This window comes from Phyllobates terribilis, unplaced genomic scaffold (genome assembly GCF_046119375.1).
Source record: "Phyllobates terribilis strain yellow unplaced genomic scaffold, ASM4611937v1 Scaffold_168__1_contigs__length_4147262, whole genome shotgun sequence".
NCBI lineage: Eukaryota > Metazoa > Chordata > Amphibia > Anura > Dendrobatidae > Phyllobates > Phyllobates terribilis.
The window spans coordinates 679,571-695,963 of record NW_027362928.1 but is presented as its reverse complement, the minus strand read 5'-3'; the positions used below and the strand labels follow the sequence as shown (position 1 = coordinate 695,963).

At 47.6% G+C, this 16,393-nt stretch overlaps 4 non-coding genes and 1 pseudogene across 4 annotated transcripts; all 5 read left to right on the top strand.

Annotated features, from left to right (window-relative positions):
• Positions 1-439: 439 nt before the first annotated feature.
• Positions 440-630, top strand: LOC141208137 (U2 spliceosomal RNA). The gene has a single exon (XR_012278403.1). It is a non-coding gene; the product is annotated as a U2 spliceosomal RNA (small nuclear RNA).
• A 1,115-nt stretch (positions 631-1,745) lies between these two features.
• Positions 1,746-1,936, top strand: LOC141208239 (U2 spliceosomal RNA). The gene has a single exon (XR_012278474.1). It is a non-coding gene; the product is annotated as a U2 spliceosomal RNA (small nuclear RNA).
• Positions 1,937-3,054: 1,118 nt separating this feature from the next.
• Positions 3,055-3,132, top strand: LOC141208198 (U2 spliceosomal RNA; annotated as a pseudogene).
• Positions 3,133-8,696: 5,564 nt separating this feature from the next.
• Positions 8,697-8,893, top strand: LOC141208146 (U2 spliceosomal RNA). Its single transcript, XR_012278412.1, has one exon. It is a non-coding gene; the product is annotated as a U2 spliceosomal RNA (small nuclear RNA).
• Positions 8,894-15,498: 6,605 nt separating this feature from the next.
• Positions 15,499-15,687, top strand: LOC141208161 (U2 spliceosomal RNA). Its single transcript, XR_012278426.1, has one exon. It is a non-coding gene; the product is annotated as a U2 spliceosomal RNA (small nuclear RNA).
• Positions 15,688-16,393: the final 706 nt, after the last annotated feature.

The window sequence follows — 16,393 nt, the reverse complement described above, 5'->3', positions numbered from 1 at the left end:
GTGGCAATGGAACGCTGGCTGCGCGTGTCATAATAGGCTCTGAGCCTTTATATACCTGTGCACAGCAGCAGCCACCTTCAGTCTGCTGCTGGACAGCCAGCAGCAGCAGCAGCAGGAGAGGTATGTAATCAGGAGCCCTCCTGCTAAGGGTAGACAGCTGCTCGTTCCACCCCACCCCCCGCCTTAATTGGTTCTCCTCCCTTCCAACGGTGTTGAGGCGGGTGGGAACAGCAGGGGGTGAAGGTGCTGTGTTTAAAGAGGTGGAGTTATGCAGATCTAAAACGCGTGGATTGCAGCAGCAGCAAGCCGAAAAGTGCAGGCATGTAAGGGATCTAGAGGTTGACAACATGTCTTCTTAACGGGAGTCCAGGAGCTCATCTCCACAAATGGACTTTTCAGGATCCTTGGGTGGCTCCGTAGTTTGAAACCAATTCTGGTTATCGCTTCTCGGACTTTTGGCTAAGATCAAGTGTAGTATCTGTTCTTATCAGTTTAATATCTGATACGTCCCCTATCTGGGGACCATATATTAAATGGATTTTTAGAACAGGGAGATGGAAAAAGAGCTTGCTCTGTCCACTCCACGCATTGACCTGGTATTGCAGTATCTCCAGGACCGGTGCACCCCTTCTTTAATGCAGTTTCTAAAATCAGAAAGAATTGAATTCAATGTTTTTTGTTCATTTTGCTTGTTTGTCGGATTTTGGGATGGACTCTTTGGCTTTGCTTTTCTTCTCCTCATTGGATTTTTCATGTTCAAAGTTGCAGAAGCCAGATTACAAGCTCATTTTGGTTCAACTTCAGCAACTGTGCATTGCATTGCCATGTAATGTGATGCAATGCTATCTTTCTAGCTCTCCCTTTTTACTTCTTTTTGGATAAACAGACATATTAGGCAAGCATTTTGGAGCTTTCACCTAAATAACTACAGGTGGTGAGATAAGCTGCACAATATAATTGACCTTTCAGTATATTGTTGCACACACACCATCTATTTAGCAAATGCCCTTGTTATCAACAGCAGCCTTTTAAACTCACCTGAGCTAACAGGTATGTGCGCTGGTTACTCTGCTGCGCTTAAAATTTCTTTTTTGGTTTGCTACAATGCCTTTTCTGAAACGTTGTCTCCTTCTGCTGGAACACTGACTTCTTTCATTTAATGCCTGCAGACTATAAAAGAGAACCCAACCCAAAAAGTTTGGTTGATTAGTCTGTGGCATTCTGTTAAACTGTTGCTTATGGCGGTCTCTGTGAGCTTCTCAGCGACATTCAGCCAGCCAGGTATCCTGCCTGCAGTAGATGGAATGTGGCAATGGAACGCTGGCTGCGCGTGTCATAATAGGCTCTGAGCCTTTATATACCTGTGCACAGCAGCAGCCACCTTCAGTCTGCTGCTGGACAGCCAGCAGCAGCAGCAGCAGGAGAGGTATGTAATCAGGAGCCCTCCTGCTAAGGGTAGACAGCTGCTCGTTCCACCCCACCCCCCGCCTTAATTGGTTCTCCTCCCTTCCAACGGTGTTGAGGCGGGTGGGAACAGCAGGGGGTGAAGGTGCTGTGTTTAAAGAGGTGGAGTTATGCAGATCTAAAACGCGTGGATTGCAGCAGCAGCAAGCCGAAAAGTGCAGGCATGTAAGGGATCTAGAGGTTGACAACATGTCTTCTTAACGGGAGTCCAGGAGCTCATCTCCACAAATGGACTTTTCAGGATCCTTGGGTGGCTCCGTAGTTTGAAACCAATTCTGGTTATCGCTTCTCGGCCTTTTGGCTAAGATCAAGTGTAGTATCTGTTCTTATCAGTTTAATATCTGATACGTCCCCTATCTGGGGACCATATATTAAATGGATTTTTAGAACAGGGAGATGGAAAAAGAGCTTGCTCTGTCCACTCCACGCATTGACCTGGTATTGCAGTATCTCCAGGACCGGTGCACCCCTTCTTTAATGCAGTTTCTAAAATCAGAAAGAATTGAATTCAATGTTTTTTGTTCATTTTGCTTGTTTGTCGGATTTTGGGATGGACTCTTTGGCTTTGCTTTTCTTCTCCTCATTGGATTTTTCATGTTCAAAGTTGCAGAAGCCAGATTACAAGCTCATTTTGGTTCAACTTCAGCAACTGTGCATTGCATTGCCATGTAATGTGATGCAATGCTATCTTTCTAGCTCTCCCTTTTTACTTCCTTTTGGATAAACAGACATATTAGGCAAGCATTTTGGAGCTTTCACCTAAATAACTACAGGTGGTGAGATAAGCTGCACAATATAATTGACCTTTCAGTATATTGTTGCACACACACCATCTATTTAGCAAATGCCCTTGTTATCAACAGCAGCCTTTTAAACTCACCTGAGCTAACAGGTATGTGCGCTGGTTACTCTGCTGCGCTTAAAATTTCTTTTTTGGTTTGCTACAATGCCTTTTCTGAAACGTTGTCTCCTTCTGCTGGAACACTGACTTCTTTCATTTAATGCCTGCAGACTATAAAAGAGAACCCAACCCAAAAAGTTTGGTTGATTAGTCTGTGGCATTCTGTTAAACTGTTGCTTATGGCGGTCTCTGTGAGCTTCTCAGCGACATTCAGCCAGCCAGGTATCCTGCCTGCAGTAGATGGAATGTGGCAATGGAACGCTGGCTGCGCGTGTCATAATAGGCTCTGAGCCTTTATATACCTGTGCACAGCAGCAGCCACCTTCAGTCTGCTGCTGGACAGCCAGCAGCAGCAGCAGCAGCAGGAGAGGTATGTAATCAGGAGCCCTCCTGCTAAGGGTAGACAGCTGCTCGTTCCACCCCACCCCCCGCCTTAATTGGTTCTCCTCCCTTCCAACGGTGTTGAGGCGGGTGGGAACAGCAGGGGGTGAAGGTGCTGTGTTTAAAGAGGTGGAGTTATGCAGATCTAAAACGCGTGGATTGCACCAGCAGCAAGCCGAAAAGTGCAGGCATGTAAGGGATCTAGAGGTTGACAACATGTCTTCTTAACGGGAGTCCAGGAGCTCATCTCCACAAATGGACTTTTCAGGATCCTTGGGTGGCTCCGTAGTTTGAAACCATTTCTGGTTATCGCTTCTCGGCCTTTTGGCTAAGATCAAGTGTAGTATCTGTTCTTTTAAGAACACAAGAGCTACGATCTACACTTGACGAGAGCGATCGAACTCGGAAGGAGAAGAGCTTCGGAGCCCAGCTGACATCAGAGAACGAAGGCGGATATCGGTGGGAGGAAGAAGCTCTAAAGAATCCAGAAGAAGACGAAGACTCGGAGAAGAATCGGGCTGTCCTGTGGAATCTTCGAGGAAGAAAATCATCGTGACAAAGACCTTTCGGGGAATTTGTCCAGAACACGACGGGAGAAGAATCTGCATAGCTCCACCCATTCCGGGAAGAGTTCCAGATCCAGCTCCAAGAAGTAACTGCAGGAGGAAAGCCATGGCAAGCGCTGCGAGGAAGGCCGAAAAGAAGAGCCTGGAGCTGGGGACAGCCAGGAGGGCCCAGCCAGGAGCCGATTCTGACCCCAAGGACTCTGCCTCCACGACTGGCCAGCAGAAGGGACCCCAGAAGCCCCGCCACGAAGCTCCAGCCCTGGAGCCATGGATGCGGCAGACGGTGGCCCTGAAGCTGAAGGAAGTGGATGGGAGGGTGCCGGACATGTCCTCGGACGTGTTCTGCCAGAAGATGCTGCTGGATCGAGGCTTCTCCAGGTCGGACACCCTCAGCATCCAGACCTTCTTGACGGGGATCTTCTTCGTCACCTTCGCCACTGTGAACACCTGCAGGAGGTTCTGGGAAATGGTAAGCGCAAAAGGACCGGATAATTCTTTCTCTGCCTTTACAGGTAGCTGCCCTATCCAGAGGGATGAAAGGAGGATCACGGTCTCCATGCGCAACCCGCACACCCCAGGCCAAGACATCTGTACCTTCCTGAGACGCTTCTGTTTGGTTGTGAAGGAACCCTCTCACATCCTGAATGGACTCGGCTTCTGGACAGGTAAGTGGTCGGTGACCGTTAGACTTCACAGGGACCTGGCGTACTCAGACGGACTTCGGCACCTGCCCCCGACATTCTCCCTGGGCAACTCCTACGGCCTCATCTATTACCCGGACATGCCGCGGAACTGCAGGAGATGCGGCAAGAACGGCCACGAGATGAAGGACTGCAAGGAGGATGCCTGCAGGATTTGTCGAGTGACGGGACACAGCTCGAAGGACTGCCCGAAGAAGACGTCCTGCAACCTGTGTGGGCTGGCGGCTCATCTGTACAAGGATTTCCCCAGGCGTGAGAGATCCTGGGCATCGGTGGTTGCGACGACCCCAGCTACGGAGGACAAGGCCCCGACGACCAGGCCTGTGAAGGTCAAGGACGCGACGACCAAGGCCCCAGCGGCCAAGGCCGAGACGACCAAGGCCAAAGCGGTCAAGGAGTCGGTGGCCAAAGCCCCAGCGACGGTCCCAGCAGCTCCGAAGCAGAAGAAAAAGTCAAAGGAGGGTAAGAGTTCTGTCACCCCTCTCTCGATCCCTCCCCCTGCCACCCCCGTCCAATCCCCCCCCACCCCGGCCACCCCTGCTGAGGATTCCACTTCCTCTTCCTCCTTCCCCTACTCCTCAGCAGGTGTCCTTTCCCCTGCCCCGGCAGCCACTCTCCCTCCCCAGACCATGGTAGCGGTGGAATTAACCTTTCCTCCACCCGCCGCTATCTATTCCGAGGAGGATTTTCCCCTTCTTGTCTCCCCAGTTCCAACCCGGGGAAAGAGGAAGGTGGAGGACAGCCCTGCTACTGAATCCTCCAAAAAGAAGATTCTGGATTTCATAGGCGAAAAGGAGGATACCCTCCCTGAGCCAGAAGAGATGGAGCACATGGTTGAGACCCTGGTGGCCGAGCCAGAAGAGGAGGAACTGGTGGTCGCCGAGATCGAGGCCGCGCTGCTTGACCAGATGGAGGAAGAGGGCCTGCTGGTGATCCCGTCACCAGCAGTCAACACCGACGAGGGACCACCCGACCGGAGTGGTAACTAAGGTGTATTGCCTGCGCTAACTTTTTCTTTTTTCCCTACATGATGGCTAATATTAACTTATTTTCCATTAATGTCAGGAGCATCAAGGACAAGTTCAGACGTCAGACTATTTATGCCTTCCTTACTTCCCAGTTGTGTGATGTTTATATGTTGCAGGAATGTTCCCTTCCCTCCTCTAGGTCCTTCAAACATCTGGCCAGGGAGTGGTCCCACGGTCCATCCTACTGGTCCGGTGGGGGTGACTGCAAGTCTGCGGGGGTCGCAATTCTGATCAGGGGGGGCGCATTCACGCTTGAGTCCGTCCAGGAGCTCATCTGCGGCAGGGCTCTTGTTGTAGATGGCAACTGGGCGGGAGAACCTGTCAGGTTCATCAACGTGTATGCGTCCCCACTGAAGAATGAGCGTTTGGAGCTTTTCCAGACCCTGCGGCTTCAGCTTGCCACCACCAGGACCTTAGTGATGGCCGGGGATTTCAACTGCCCCATCGAGGAGGACGGTCGTAGTTCTGGCACATCTGCCAAGTTGGACATCACGTCCAAGCTGCTCATCGAGATGGTAACCGAGGCCTCTCTTCAGGACGTGGTGGGCTCCATGGGGAGAGGCTCCACGAACTATTCGTGGAGCCGACCCGATGGCTCACTCCGCTCCAGGATTGACTTTGTGTTCACCTCTCGGGCAGTCAGGCAGAGTAGGCACTCGATGGTCTCCTGCTTCTTCTCCGACCACAGAGCCATTCACTTACAAGGTGTCCTCGGCGACGGTTTTCCGTCCGGCCCCGGCTCCTGGAAGCTGAATTGTGCTCTGCTGGCTCAGGATGAAGTCGTGGAGGAGCTGAGAGCAGCCTACGCAATGTGGCAGTCCTACAAGGGTAGCTTCCAAACAGTCTCTGATTGGTGGGAATATGTTAAACTTGAGTTTCGCTGTTTCTTTCAGGCCAAGGGTCGACAACAGGCGTGTGAGAAGAGGAGGGACTTCAGAGGGCTGCAGCGCGAGCTGCGGTCGCTGCAGGACCTTCTTCACTGCGGCTGGGACGTGAGGGAGGAGCTGGAGGAGACCAAGAAGAGCCTGAAAAGGCACTTTGAGGAGGAGTCCAAGCGAATCATCTTCCGTTCCAAAGTGGAGAATCTGGAGAAGGGTGAGAAATGTAACTCATTCTTTTTCAGGAAACTTCATGCCGGTCACACGCCCCTGAACGAGCTGCGAGACGAGAGCGGAAACATGCGACGTGGGAAGGAGGACGTGATGAGGGTCGTCAGCGACTTCTACAGCGAACTCTACTCCCACAAGACTACCGACCCCGACGCTGCTGATAAGTTCCTGTCAGGTATCACTAACCATCTTGATCCTGCAGGCACGGCAGCCTTGGACAAACCTCTGATGGTGGGCGAATTGCTCTCTGCCGCTAAATCCTTTAGGACCGGCAGGACCCCGGGCAGTGATGGTCTTCCAGCGGAGCTCTATGTAGCGCTGGGAGACCTCATCTGTCCGGACCTGTTGGACCTGTACGAGGAGATGGTGGTGGAGGGTAGAATGCCTCCATCTTTGAGGGAAGGAATGGTCACGATCCTGTACAAGCGGAAGGGAGAGAGGTGCGACCTGAGGAATTGGCGTCCCATCACTCTGCTCAACGTGGACTACAAGATCCTGGCCAAGACGATGGCGACACGACTTAAGACGGTCATCGGACGGATCATCCACCCGGACCAGACCTGCGGCATCCCTGGACGTCGCATCGCAGACAGCCTCGCTCTCGTGCGGGACACGGTCGAGTACATCAAGGTCCGCCGCGCACACGCGGCCCTGGTCTCCTTGGATCAGGAGAAGGCCTCCGACCGGGTTTCCCACGAGTTCATGGGCCGAGCTCTGCACCGGTTAGGTTTGGGTAACATGTTTTGTTCGTATGTCCGTCTGATGTATTTTGATATCCACAGCTCGGTGTTGGTGAACGGCTGGAAGACTGACCCCTTCCCTGTCCTCTCTGGGGTCAGACAAGGCTGCCCTCTATCACCTCTTCTTTTTGTTTGTGTTATAGAACTCTTCGCAGAGGCTATCCGGCAGAATGGAGAGATCAGAGGGATCACCGCACCGGGTCCGGGACGACACGAGGTCAAGTGCTCGCTCTACATGGACGACGTCACCGTCTTCTGCGCTGATCGTGGTTCAGTCGACGCCCTCGTCCAGACGTGTGAGAGGTTCGGCCGGGCTTCAGGGGCCAAAGTCAACTGCAGGAAGTCGGAAGCCATGCTCTTCGGGGATTGGCAGCCGGCCTCCTCCGCCCCTTTCCCCTTCAACATTCAACCGGATTTCCTCAAGGTGCTGGGAGTCTGGTTCGGGAAGGAAGGAGCGGCCCTCAAGTCCTGGCAAGAACGCTTGGCCAAGGTGAAGCAACGGATCGGACTCTGGAGCCTCAGACACCTCACTTGTGAGGGTAAGGCACTCGTCCTGCATAATGAGGTCCTGCCCGTCTTGCAGTACACGGCGCAGGCATGGCCCCCACACGTCACTGTGTGCAGGGCCATTACCAGGACAGTGTTTCACTTTGTCTGGGGATCCAAGATGGACAGAGTCAGGCGGGCCGTCATGTACAAGGAGCCTCGCAAGGGTGGGAAGGGCGTTCCAGATATCCCCACCCTCCTGCGATCCTCTTTTGTGTGTGATTGTGTCCGCCGGACTTTGCAAGTCAAGAATGGCTCCGCGGGCAGGTCCATGTCTCGCTTCTTCCTGCTTCCTCTTTGGAGGCGACTCAGCTGGGACAAGTGGGACAGCTCCTTCCCCTACAACTGGACGACGCCATGGTTCTACGGAGACGTCGTTCGATTTGTGGGGGAGCATCAACTGGAGGGACTCAAGCCCGACTTGTGGAAGCCCAAAACTATCCACAAGCTAATCAGAGCCAAGGATGACGTGGAGAACATCACAGGACTTCACCAGGACACGCTGGAGACTGTGTGGACAAATGTGTCGTCTGACAGGCTGACCAACGGGCACAAGGACTTGTCGTGGATGGCGATTCAGGGCGGACTGCCCGTCCGGTCATTCATGCATGCCCGGAACCTGTGCAAGACCCGGTACTGCCCAAGGTGCCCCTTCGTGGAGGAAACATCTTTGCACACTTTTTGGGACTGCGGATTTGCACAGCGCCTATTGACTGCACTTGAGGACGACCTGAGGAACTCTGTCCCCAGGGCGAGCCTATCGCACCATTCTGTGCTTTACGGACTCTTCCCTGGGGTTCATACCGTCGGAGCCATCCAGGAGGCTTGGCGCCTTATGAACTGCTTCAAGGATGCCGTTTGGGTCGCCAGGAACCGGCTCATCTTGAGGAGGGAGAGGATGTCCATCCAGGACTGCCGCAGGCTGATCCACAGCCTGCTCAAAGACTATTCCATCATGGACGGTCCGGAGGACGAGGACGAGGACTAAACCCCTCCTCCCCCTCTCCCCTTATGTGTCTTGTCTTTCAATAAAGCTTCGGGCCTGTGATTTTCCCCTCCCCATCCCCTTTTTCCCAATCCCCATCCCTTATCACGGTTCGTCGTACTGTATTGATTGACATGCTTTTTCTTTCAGATTGAGTGTTTTGTGTAGCATAGGGGTGTGATGTGTCTAGTTAGTGCGTCGTATCCTCATGCTATGTAAATATGATGTAGAATTCTGTGTGTACTGGGCTGCGGCACTGTACACTGTCTGTTAACTTATTTTTTGTGCTAATAAAAGATATATTCAATCAAAAAAAAAATCTGTTCTTATCAGTTTAATATCTGATACGTCCCCTATCTGGGGACCATATATTAAATGGATTTTTAGAACAGGGAGATGGAAAAAGAGCTTGCTCTGTCCACTCCACGCATTGACCTGGTATTGCAGTATCTCCAGGACCGGTGCACCCCTTCTTTAATGCAGTTTCTAAAATCAGAAAGAATTGAATTCAATGTTTTTTGTTCATTTTGCTTGTTTGTCGGATTTTGGGATGGACTCTTTGGCTTTGCTTTTCTTCTCCTCATTGGATTTTTCATGTTCAAAGTTGCAGAAGCCAGATTACAAGCTCATTTTGGTTCAACTTCAGCAACTGTGCATTGCATTGCCATGTAATGTGATGCAATGCTATCTTTCTAGCTCTCCCTTTTTACTTCCTTTTGGATAAACAGACATATTAGGCAAGCATTTTGGAGCTTTCACCTAAACAACTACAGGTGGTGAGATAAGCTGCACAATATAATTGACCTTTCAGTATATTGTTGCACACACACCATCTATTTAGCAAATGCCCTTGTTATCAACAGCAGCCTTTTAAACTCACCTGAGCTAACAGGTATGTGCGCTGGTTACTCTGCTGCGCTTAAAATTTCTTTTTTGGTTTGCTACAATGCCTTTTCTGAAACGTTGTCTCCTTCTGCTGGAACACTGACTTCTTTCATTTAATGCCTGCAGACTATAAAAGAGAACCCAACCCAAAAAGTTTGGTTGATTAGTCTGTGGCATTCTGTTAAACTGTTGCTTATGGCGGTCTCTGTGAGCTTCTCAGCGACATTCAGCCAGCCAGGTATCCTGCCTGCAGTAGATGGAATGTGGCAATGGAACGCTGGCTGCGCGTGTCATAATAGGCTCTGAGCCTTTATATACCTGTGCACAGCAGCAGCCACCTTCAGTCTGCTGCTGGACAGCCAGCAGCAGCAGCAGCAGGAGAGGTATGTAATCAGGAGCCCTCCTGCTAAGGGTAGACAGCTGCTCGTTCCACCCCACCCCCCGCCTTAATTGGTTCTCCTCCCTTCCAACGGTGTTGAGGCGGGTGGGAACAGCAGGGGGTGAAGGTGCTGTGTTTAAAGAGGTGGAGTTATGCAGATCTAAAACGCGTGGATTGCAGCAGCAGCAAGCCGAAAAGTGCAGGCATGTAAGGGATCTAGAGGTTGACAACATGTCTTCTTAACGGGAGTCCAGGAGCTCATCTCCACAAATGGACTTTTCAGGATCCTTGGGTGGCTCCGTAGTTTGAAACCAATTCTGGTTATCGCTTCTCGGCCTTTTGGCTAAGATCAGGTGCAGTGATCTAAAGGTTGCTGCCTTGGTCTCGGCTAGGAGGTGCCTGGGGTACCCGACTTGTTGGCCTTGGGGGATCGCTCTCTCTTAACGGAGGGAGCTTCACCTCCTTGCAGCTATTGGCAGGTCGGCTTAGTCCCCGGACAACGGGGAGCGATCGCGTCTTGTCTTCGGGGCGACCCGAGGAAATAAGGGCGTTTTCCTTTGCTGAGCTTTATCGCTTAGTGGGCTGTGTAAGTTCTTGGGGTACCCCTCCCTCGGTCTTGGGTTTGTTCCTGCTTTTGTGGGATTCATTCCCTTGTTACTATTGGGGGAGGGCTTAGTCCCTGAGGGCCGAAAATGCCTTTTTCTTTTGGATTTGCGGTGGGGGAGACTCCACTGCGACAGTCCATTAGAATCATGGTGGATGAATGCCAGCGCCATGAGAAGAATCTGCAGTACATCGTGCATGAGATTCTTTTTGGGTTCTTCCACCTGGAGCGAGATAAGATCCTGTGTCTTTACGATCAGGAATTCCGTGGGCGATATACCATTTCCTTTATGGCTAAATCATGCTGTGATAATATCCATGCAGCACTGATGGTTGCGGACAAGGACGATGAGAGACTGAACGGGCTGAGCTTTGACTTCCTGTACGGTGAAGAGGAAGTACCCTTGGTGATCTTCATGTACAGCCCATTCGTCTCTGAGGGCGATATCGAAACCTTTTTGAAGCGTTACTGCAAGTCAGTGCGCTTCTCACATGATATCCTCAACTCCCAGCGCTTCTGGAATGGGAAGAGGAAATACCTGGTGAAGTTCCATCCAGATCAGAGCGGCATTGGTGGTCTTCACCACCCGCCTGCTAATTTTGCCATTGGTAATGTCAGGGGATTCCTACGCTACCCAGGAATGCCCCTTCAATGCCGGAATTGTCATGAATATGGGCATACACGAGAAAATTGTACAAGGGCTCATGTAGTCTTTTGCAACAAGTGCGGTAAGAGTGGGCACACCTCCGCTACGTGTGACTCTGAGATCGTATGTAACCTATGTGGGAAGGCAGGTCACGCCTTCAGGAATTGTCCGAGCAAAAAGTCAAAAACATATGACATGTTTAAGTCAGGTCAACTGACTATCCAAGAATACTTCGGAGGGAGTATTACTACACCTGCCCCTGGACCTGGGTTGGCGCACGCTGACGGGTCCGGAACAAATCCTTCAACGGCTCCGCCAGAGGGCCCGCTGGTAGTTCCACAGAAGGACGGTCGTAGGGGTTCCATAAGATTAACCGAGGGTTCGCTCTCTGTGGAATTGATCGATGTTCTGGCTCTAGATGTTGCCGTATCTCAGAGTCAAGAGGAAGGGTCCTCATCCAGCATGAATGCACCACCGGCATTATGTGGAACTGAGGAGACCTCTAGTACCCCGATTAAGCAAGCACCCAGATTCGCCACACCATCATCGGTGATCTTGGGTAAGGGCAAAAAGGGTACGCTCCTTAATCGATCAACCAGTGTGTCGGATAGAGAGACCTCTAGGGCGCGAAGTAAAAAGGACCCGGCTAAGACCCAGTCGAGCCCTGGTCCTCGAACCAGAAGTCGCAGTAGTTCCGTGACCAGACCAGAGGACAAGACGACCCAGAGGGATGACACCCGTTCCATAGACCAGACCGCCATGAGGACTGCAGATGCACAGGACTTGGAAAAGATGGACAGCTCCCAGCCTCTGAAAAGGCAACGGGAGGACGTAAAGCAACCTGATATCCAAAGAAAACACGGATGTCGAGGTCCAGATGAGGAGTCAAAAGTGGATGATGCCTTTTTGCCTGCTTCAGATCCCGGTAATATTAAACAAATCCTGACCCCTGGAGATGCGGAGGAGGAGGTGCCGTGTATTGACTTCTTCCCATCTTCAGATCCTGATTCTTCTTAATGTCTGTTCCTTTTAAAATCTCCTCACTAAATGTGAGGTCCCTAAAGAGCCCTACACGTAGGGCTGCTTTATTTTCTTATTTAGAGACATTGGACTTTGATTTCTGGTTTCTACAAGAATGTGGTATACAGAGTAATTTAAATTATAAGGACTTAAAAGAAGACTGGAAACTGGGCGCTTCTGTGTGGTCCGGTGCTAATGACTGTCGTGCTGCCGGAGTTGGACTACTTTGCCGTGGACATTCTACCATCATTCAATCTGTGACTGAAATTATACCTGGCAGAGCTATTTTAATACATCTTGTTTTTAATGGACTTTCTTTACGTTTATTAAATGTGTACGCTCCTCCTGGGAAGCAGGAAAGGGCGGATTTACTTGAAATATTGCCATTATTTTGTGTTGGGTCAACCCCCCTGCTAGTGGGAGGAGATTTTAATTGTTTACGTGATGGGGAATCCCGGCAGGGTGGGGATGTGAATCGTAAAGACCGTACCTCCTATTTGTTGAAAAGTTTAATTGATGATTTTAGATTACAGGACTGCTGGAAGGAACTCTTGCCGGCGGATCCAGGTGTTACATGGTCCAATGGAAGAGTTTCTTCTAGAATTGATTTCATATTTGCTTCTACTGCCTTTAAACCTTGTAAATGTTTTCTTTTATCTAATTTATTCTCTGATCATAAAGTTTTATCTGTGTTTTTAGAGTTAGCAGGGGAACAAAATACCTCAAGAGGCCCATGGAGATTAAATACAACTCTCCTAGAGGATATTGATATTCAAAAGAGGTTTGTGCAGGCCTACCAGTGCTGGCAATCAAAGAGAGACCCCCGCGCCTCGATGCTGGATTGGTGGGAAAGCATTAAACCTAAGATTAAATTATTTTTTATTAAGGCAGGGAAAATGAAAGCAAAAAAGAAAAAGCAGTGGTTTTATGTTTTTAATATGAGATTACAAGTACTCTTTAAACTAAAAGAAGTTGGTATTGATGTGGATGATGATATTGCAAATCTTAAGTCTGAAATAAAAAATGCTCTTAATGAAAAAGGAAAACAAATAATTTTTAACTCCCATGTACAGCACCTGGAGGAAGGAGAGAAATGCTCCCGATTCTTCTTCAAAAAGGTAATGGGGAGGAGGGACGCAATCCTAAATCTTGAAGGTGAAAATGATATTAAGGGTATGTTAGGAAAAGCTTTTAATTTTTATCAACTTCTTTTTAACACTAAAGTTATAGATCCATCCTTTTTAGAGTATGCTATTAATTCCCTTGATTTTAAGTTAGATATTTTAGACCAGGGTATTTTATCTAGGGATCTCACCAGTGAGGAACTTTTACAGATTTTTAAAAGTTTCTCCAGTGGGAAAGCCCCTGGGGAAGACGGTCTACCGATTGAGTTTTATCTGACTTTTTGGGGAATTTTAAAGAACGATATGTTTTTATTGTTTAAAGAAGCTTTTAATACTAATAAATTACCCCCATCTTGGAGGAGAGGTCTGGTATCTTTAATATATAAAAAAGGGGATAGGAGCCAACTTAAAAACTGGCGGCCTATTACGCTTTTAAACCTTGATTATAAAATTTTAGCTAAACTTATTGCAGTCCGTTTAAAACCCTTTATAGCCAAATTAATTCACCCTAACCAGGTATGTGGTGTTCCCGGAAGAACCATAGCTGAGTCCCTCAACATAATTAGGGATACCATATGGTATTCAAAAGAGAGAAGTCAAAACCTTGCTATTTTATCCTTAGACTTTGAAAAAGCTTTTGACAGGGTATCGCATGAATTTCTTTTTATGGTTCTTAAAAAAATGGCGTTTCCAGAGAAAATTTTAACCCGCATTATGCTTTTATATCATTCTTGTTTTAGTCAAATTTCTGTAAATGGGTTTTTAACGAAGGGGGTTCCTCTATTATCAGGGGTGAAACAAGGGTGCCCTCTCTCACCACTGCTCTTTATCTGTGTTATGGAACCACTATTAACCATACTGAGAAAAGATAAAGTAATTAAAGGGGTACCTATTCCCGGGAGTAGGGGTATGCAACTTAAAGCCCTAAGTTACATGGATGATGTTACCATACTATGTCCAGATTCCACATCTCTGAGGAGGGTATTGAGAAACACACAATTTTTCTGTGAAGCCTCAGGTTTTAAATTAAATATAGATAAATGTGACTGTTTTAATGTGGGGGGATGGGACTCCTCTTTGACCCCTGGGATAGTGATACAGAAAAATCACATAAAAATTTTAGGAATTATTTTTAACCAAGCCAATGAGGGGGACCCTAACTGGGACTCTGCAATGGATAAAATAGAAAAAAAGATCTCATTGTGGAATTTAAGGAACCTTAGTATGGAAGGTAAAATTTTAATTATTAAAGCTGTTTTAATTCCCATTATGTTGTATGTTGCAATGGTGTTTCCCCCTTCCAATTTACAAATCAAGAAAGTAACAAGAATTGTTTTTATGTTTTTATGGGGTTCAAAAATGGAAAAGTTAAAAAGAGATCTGATGTACAAATGTAAATCTAATGGAGGTAAAGATGTACCCAATTTTTTTACCTTTTTCCATATAAAGTATTTCTGCTTCTGTTTTAAGGTTTTTAAATCTGATGGCATTTTTAGTTATTTTTTAAAATATGCAGCAGGAATGATTTTTAAAAGGTGGTTTAGCCTACCTTTAAGTTCTCCTGTGCTCCTGTGCCCACCTAAACAGTATGTGATACTTGAGAAAACGGTCAGACTTTTAGGTCTCCAGGAATTGGAGCCTGATATATTGGGGGACCAAAGGAAGGTATCTATTGCTTGCAGACACTCTGAGGACACAATTCCTGTCTCCAATTTTTCACAGGCAAGGTCCAAAACGGTGTGGCGAAATGTGTACGGGAAATATCTTGCAAATGTACACAAGGACCTTGCCTGGGCTATCGTCCACCAGTGCCTCCCTACCCGTGAGTTTCAACATAGGCGGGGGCTGGTGGCGAGAGCCAAATGTCCAAGAGATATATGCGGGGAAAGTGAGTCTGTATTGCATCTCTTTTGGAATTGTCATTTTGCACAGGAGGTTTGGAGAAAGGTAGGCCCACTTTTAAAATGGGCATGTGGCCTGAAAGATTTTAATCACTTTTATGTCTTTTATGGTCTTTTTAAGTGTCCAAATTTTAAACAATTCCGAGTTGCCTGGATTATTATTAATTGTTTTAAAAATGCCATGTGGAAAGTTAGAAATATTTTACTCTTCAAACATGATCATATTGATTCAACAGACTGTATAAAAATTGCTTTAAGTGAAATGTATATTTACTATCTCAGAGATAAAAAACTGTATGGAGCAAAAGAAGCGGCTTCTATGTGGTGTGTACAATTATGGAACACAATTAGTGGTAATTAAATAAACCCAAGTACATCTGTAATTATGATTTTCTTAATTGTTACAATGGTTTTATGATGGTAAATTGTGTTTTTACAAAAAACTTGAATTGATTATTATCATGTTTTATCATTTTATTGTAATGTTATAAATGTTCTTTTTTAAAACCTTTGTAAATATACTTTTGAATCAATAAAATTGCGTTGAAACCTTATCTGTTCTTATCAGTTTAATATCTGATACGTCCCCTATCTGGGGACCATATATTAAATGGATTTTTAGAACAGGGAGATGGAAAAAGAGCTTGCTCTGTCCACTCCACGCATTGACCTGGTATTGCAGTATCTCCAGGACCGGTGCACCCCTTCTTTAATGCAGTTTCTAAAATCAGAAAGAATTGAATTCAATGTTTTTTGTTCATTTTGCTTGTTTGTCGGATTTTGGGATGGACTCTTTGGCTTTGCTTTTCTTCTCCTCATTGGATTTTTCATGTTCAAAGTTGCAGAAGCCAGATTACAAGCTCATTTTGGTTCAACTTCAGCAACTGTGCATTGCATTGCCATGTAATGTGATGCAATGCTATCTTTCTAGCTCTCCCTTTTTACTTCCTTTTGGATAAACAGACATATTAGGCAAGCATTTTGGAGCTTTCACCTAAATAACTACAGGTGGTGAGATAAGCTGCACAATATAATTGACCTTTCAGTATATTGTTGCACACACACCATCTATTTAGCAAATGCCCTTGTTATCAACAGCAGCCTTTTAAACTCACCTGAGCTAACAGGTATGTGCGCTGGTTACTCTGCTGCGCTTAAAATTTCTTTTTTGGTTTGCTACAATGCCTTTTCTGAAACGTTGTCTCCTTCTGCTGGAACACTGACTTCTTTCATTTAATGCCTGCAGACTATAAAAGAGAACCCAACCCAAAAAGTTTGGTTGATTAGTCTGTGGCATTCTGTTAAACTGTTGCTTATGGCGGTCTCTGTGAGCTTCTCAGCGACATTCAGCCAGCCAGGTATCCTGCCTGCAGTAGATGGAATGTGGCAATGGAACGCTGGCTGCGCGTGTCA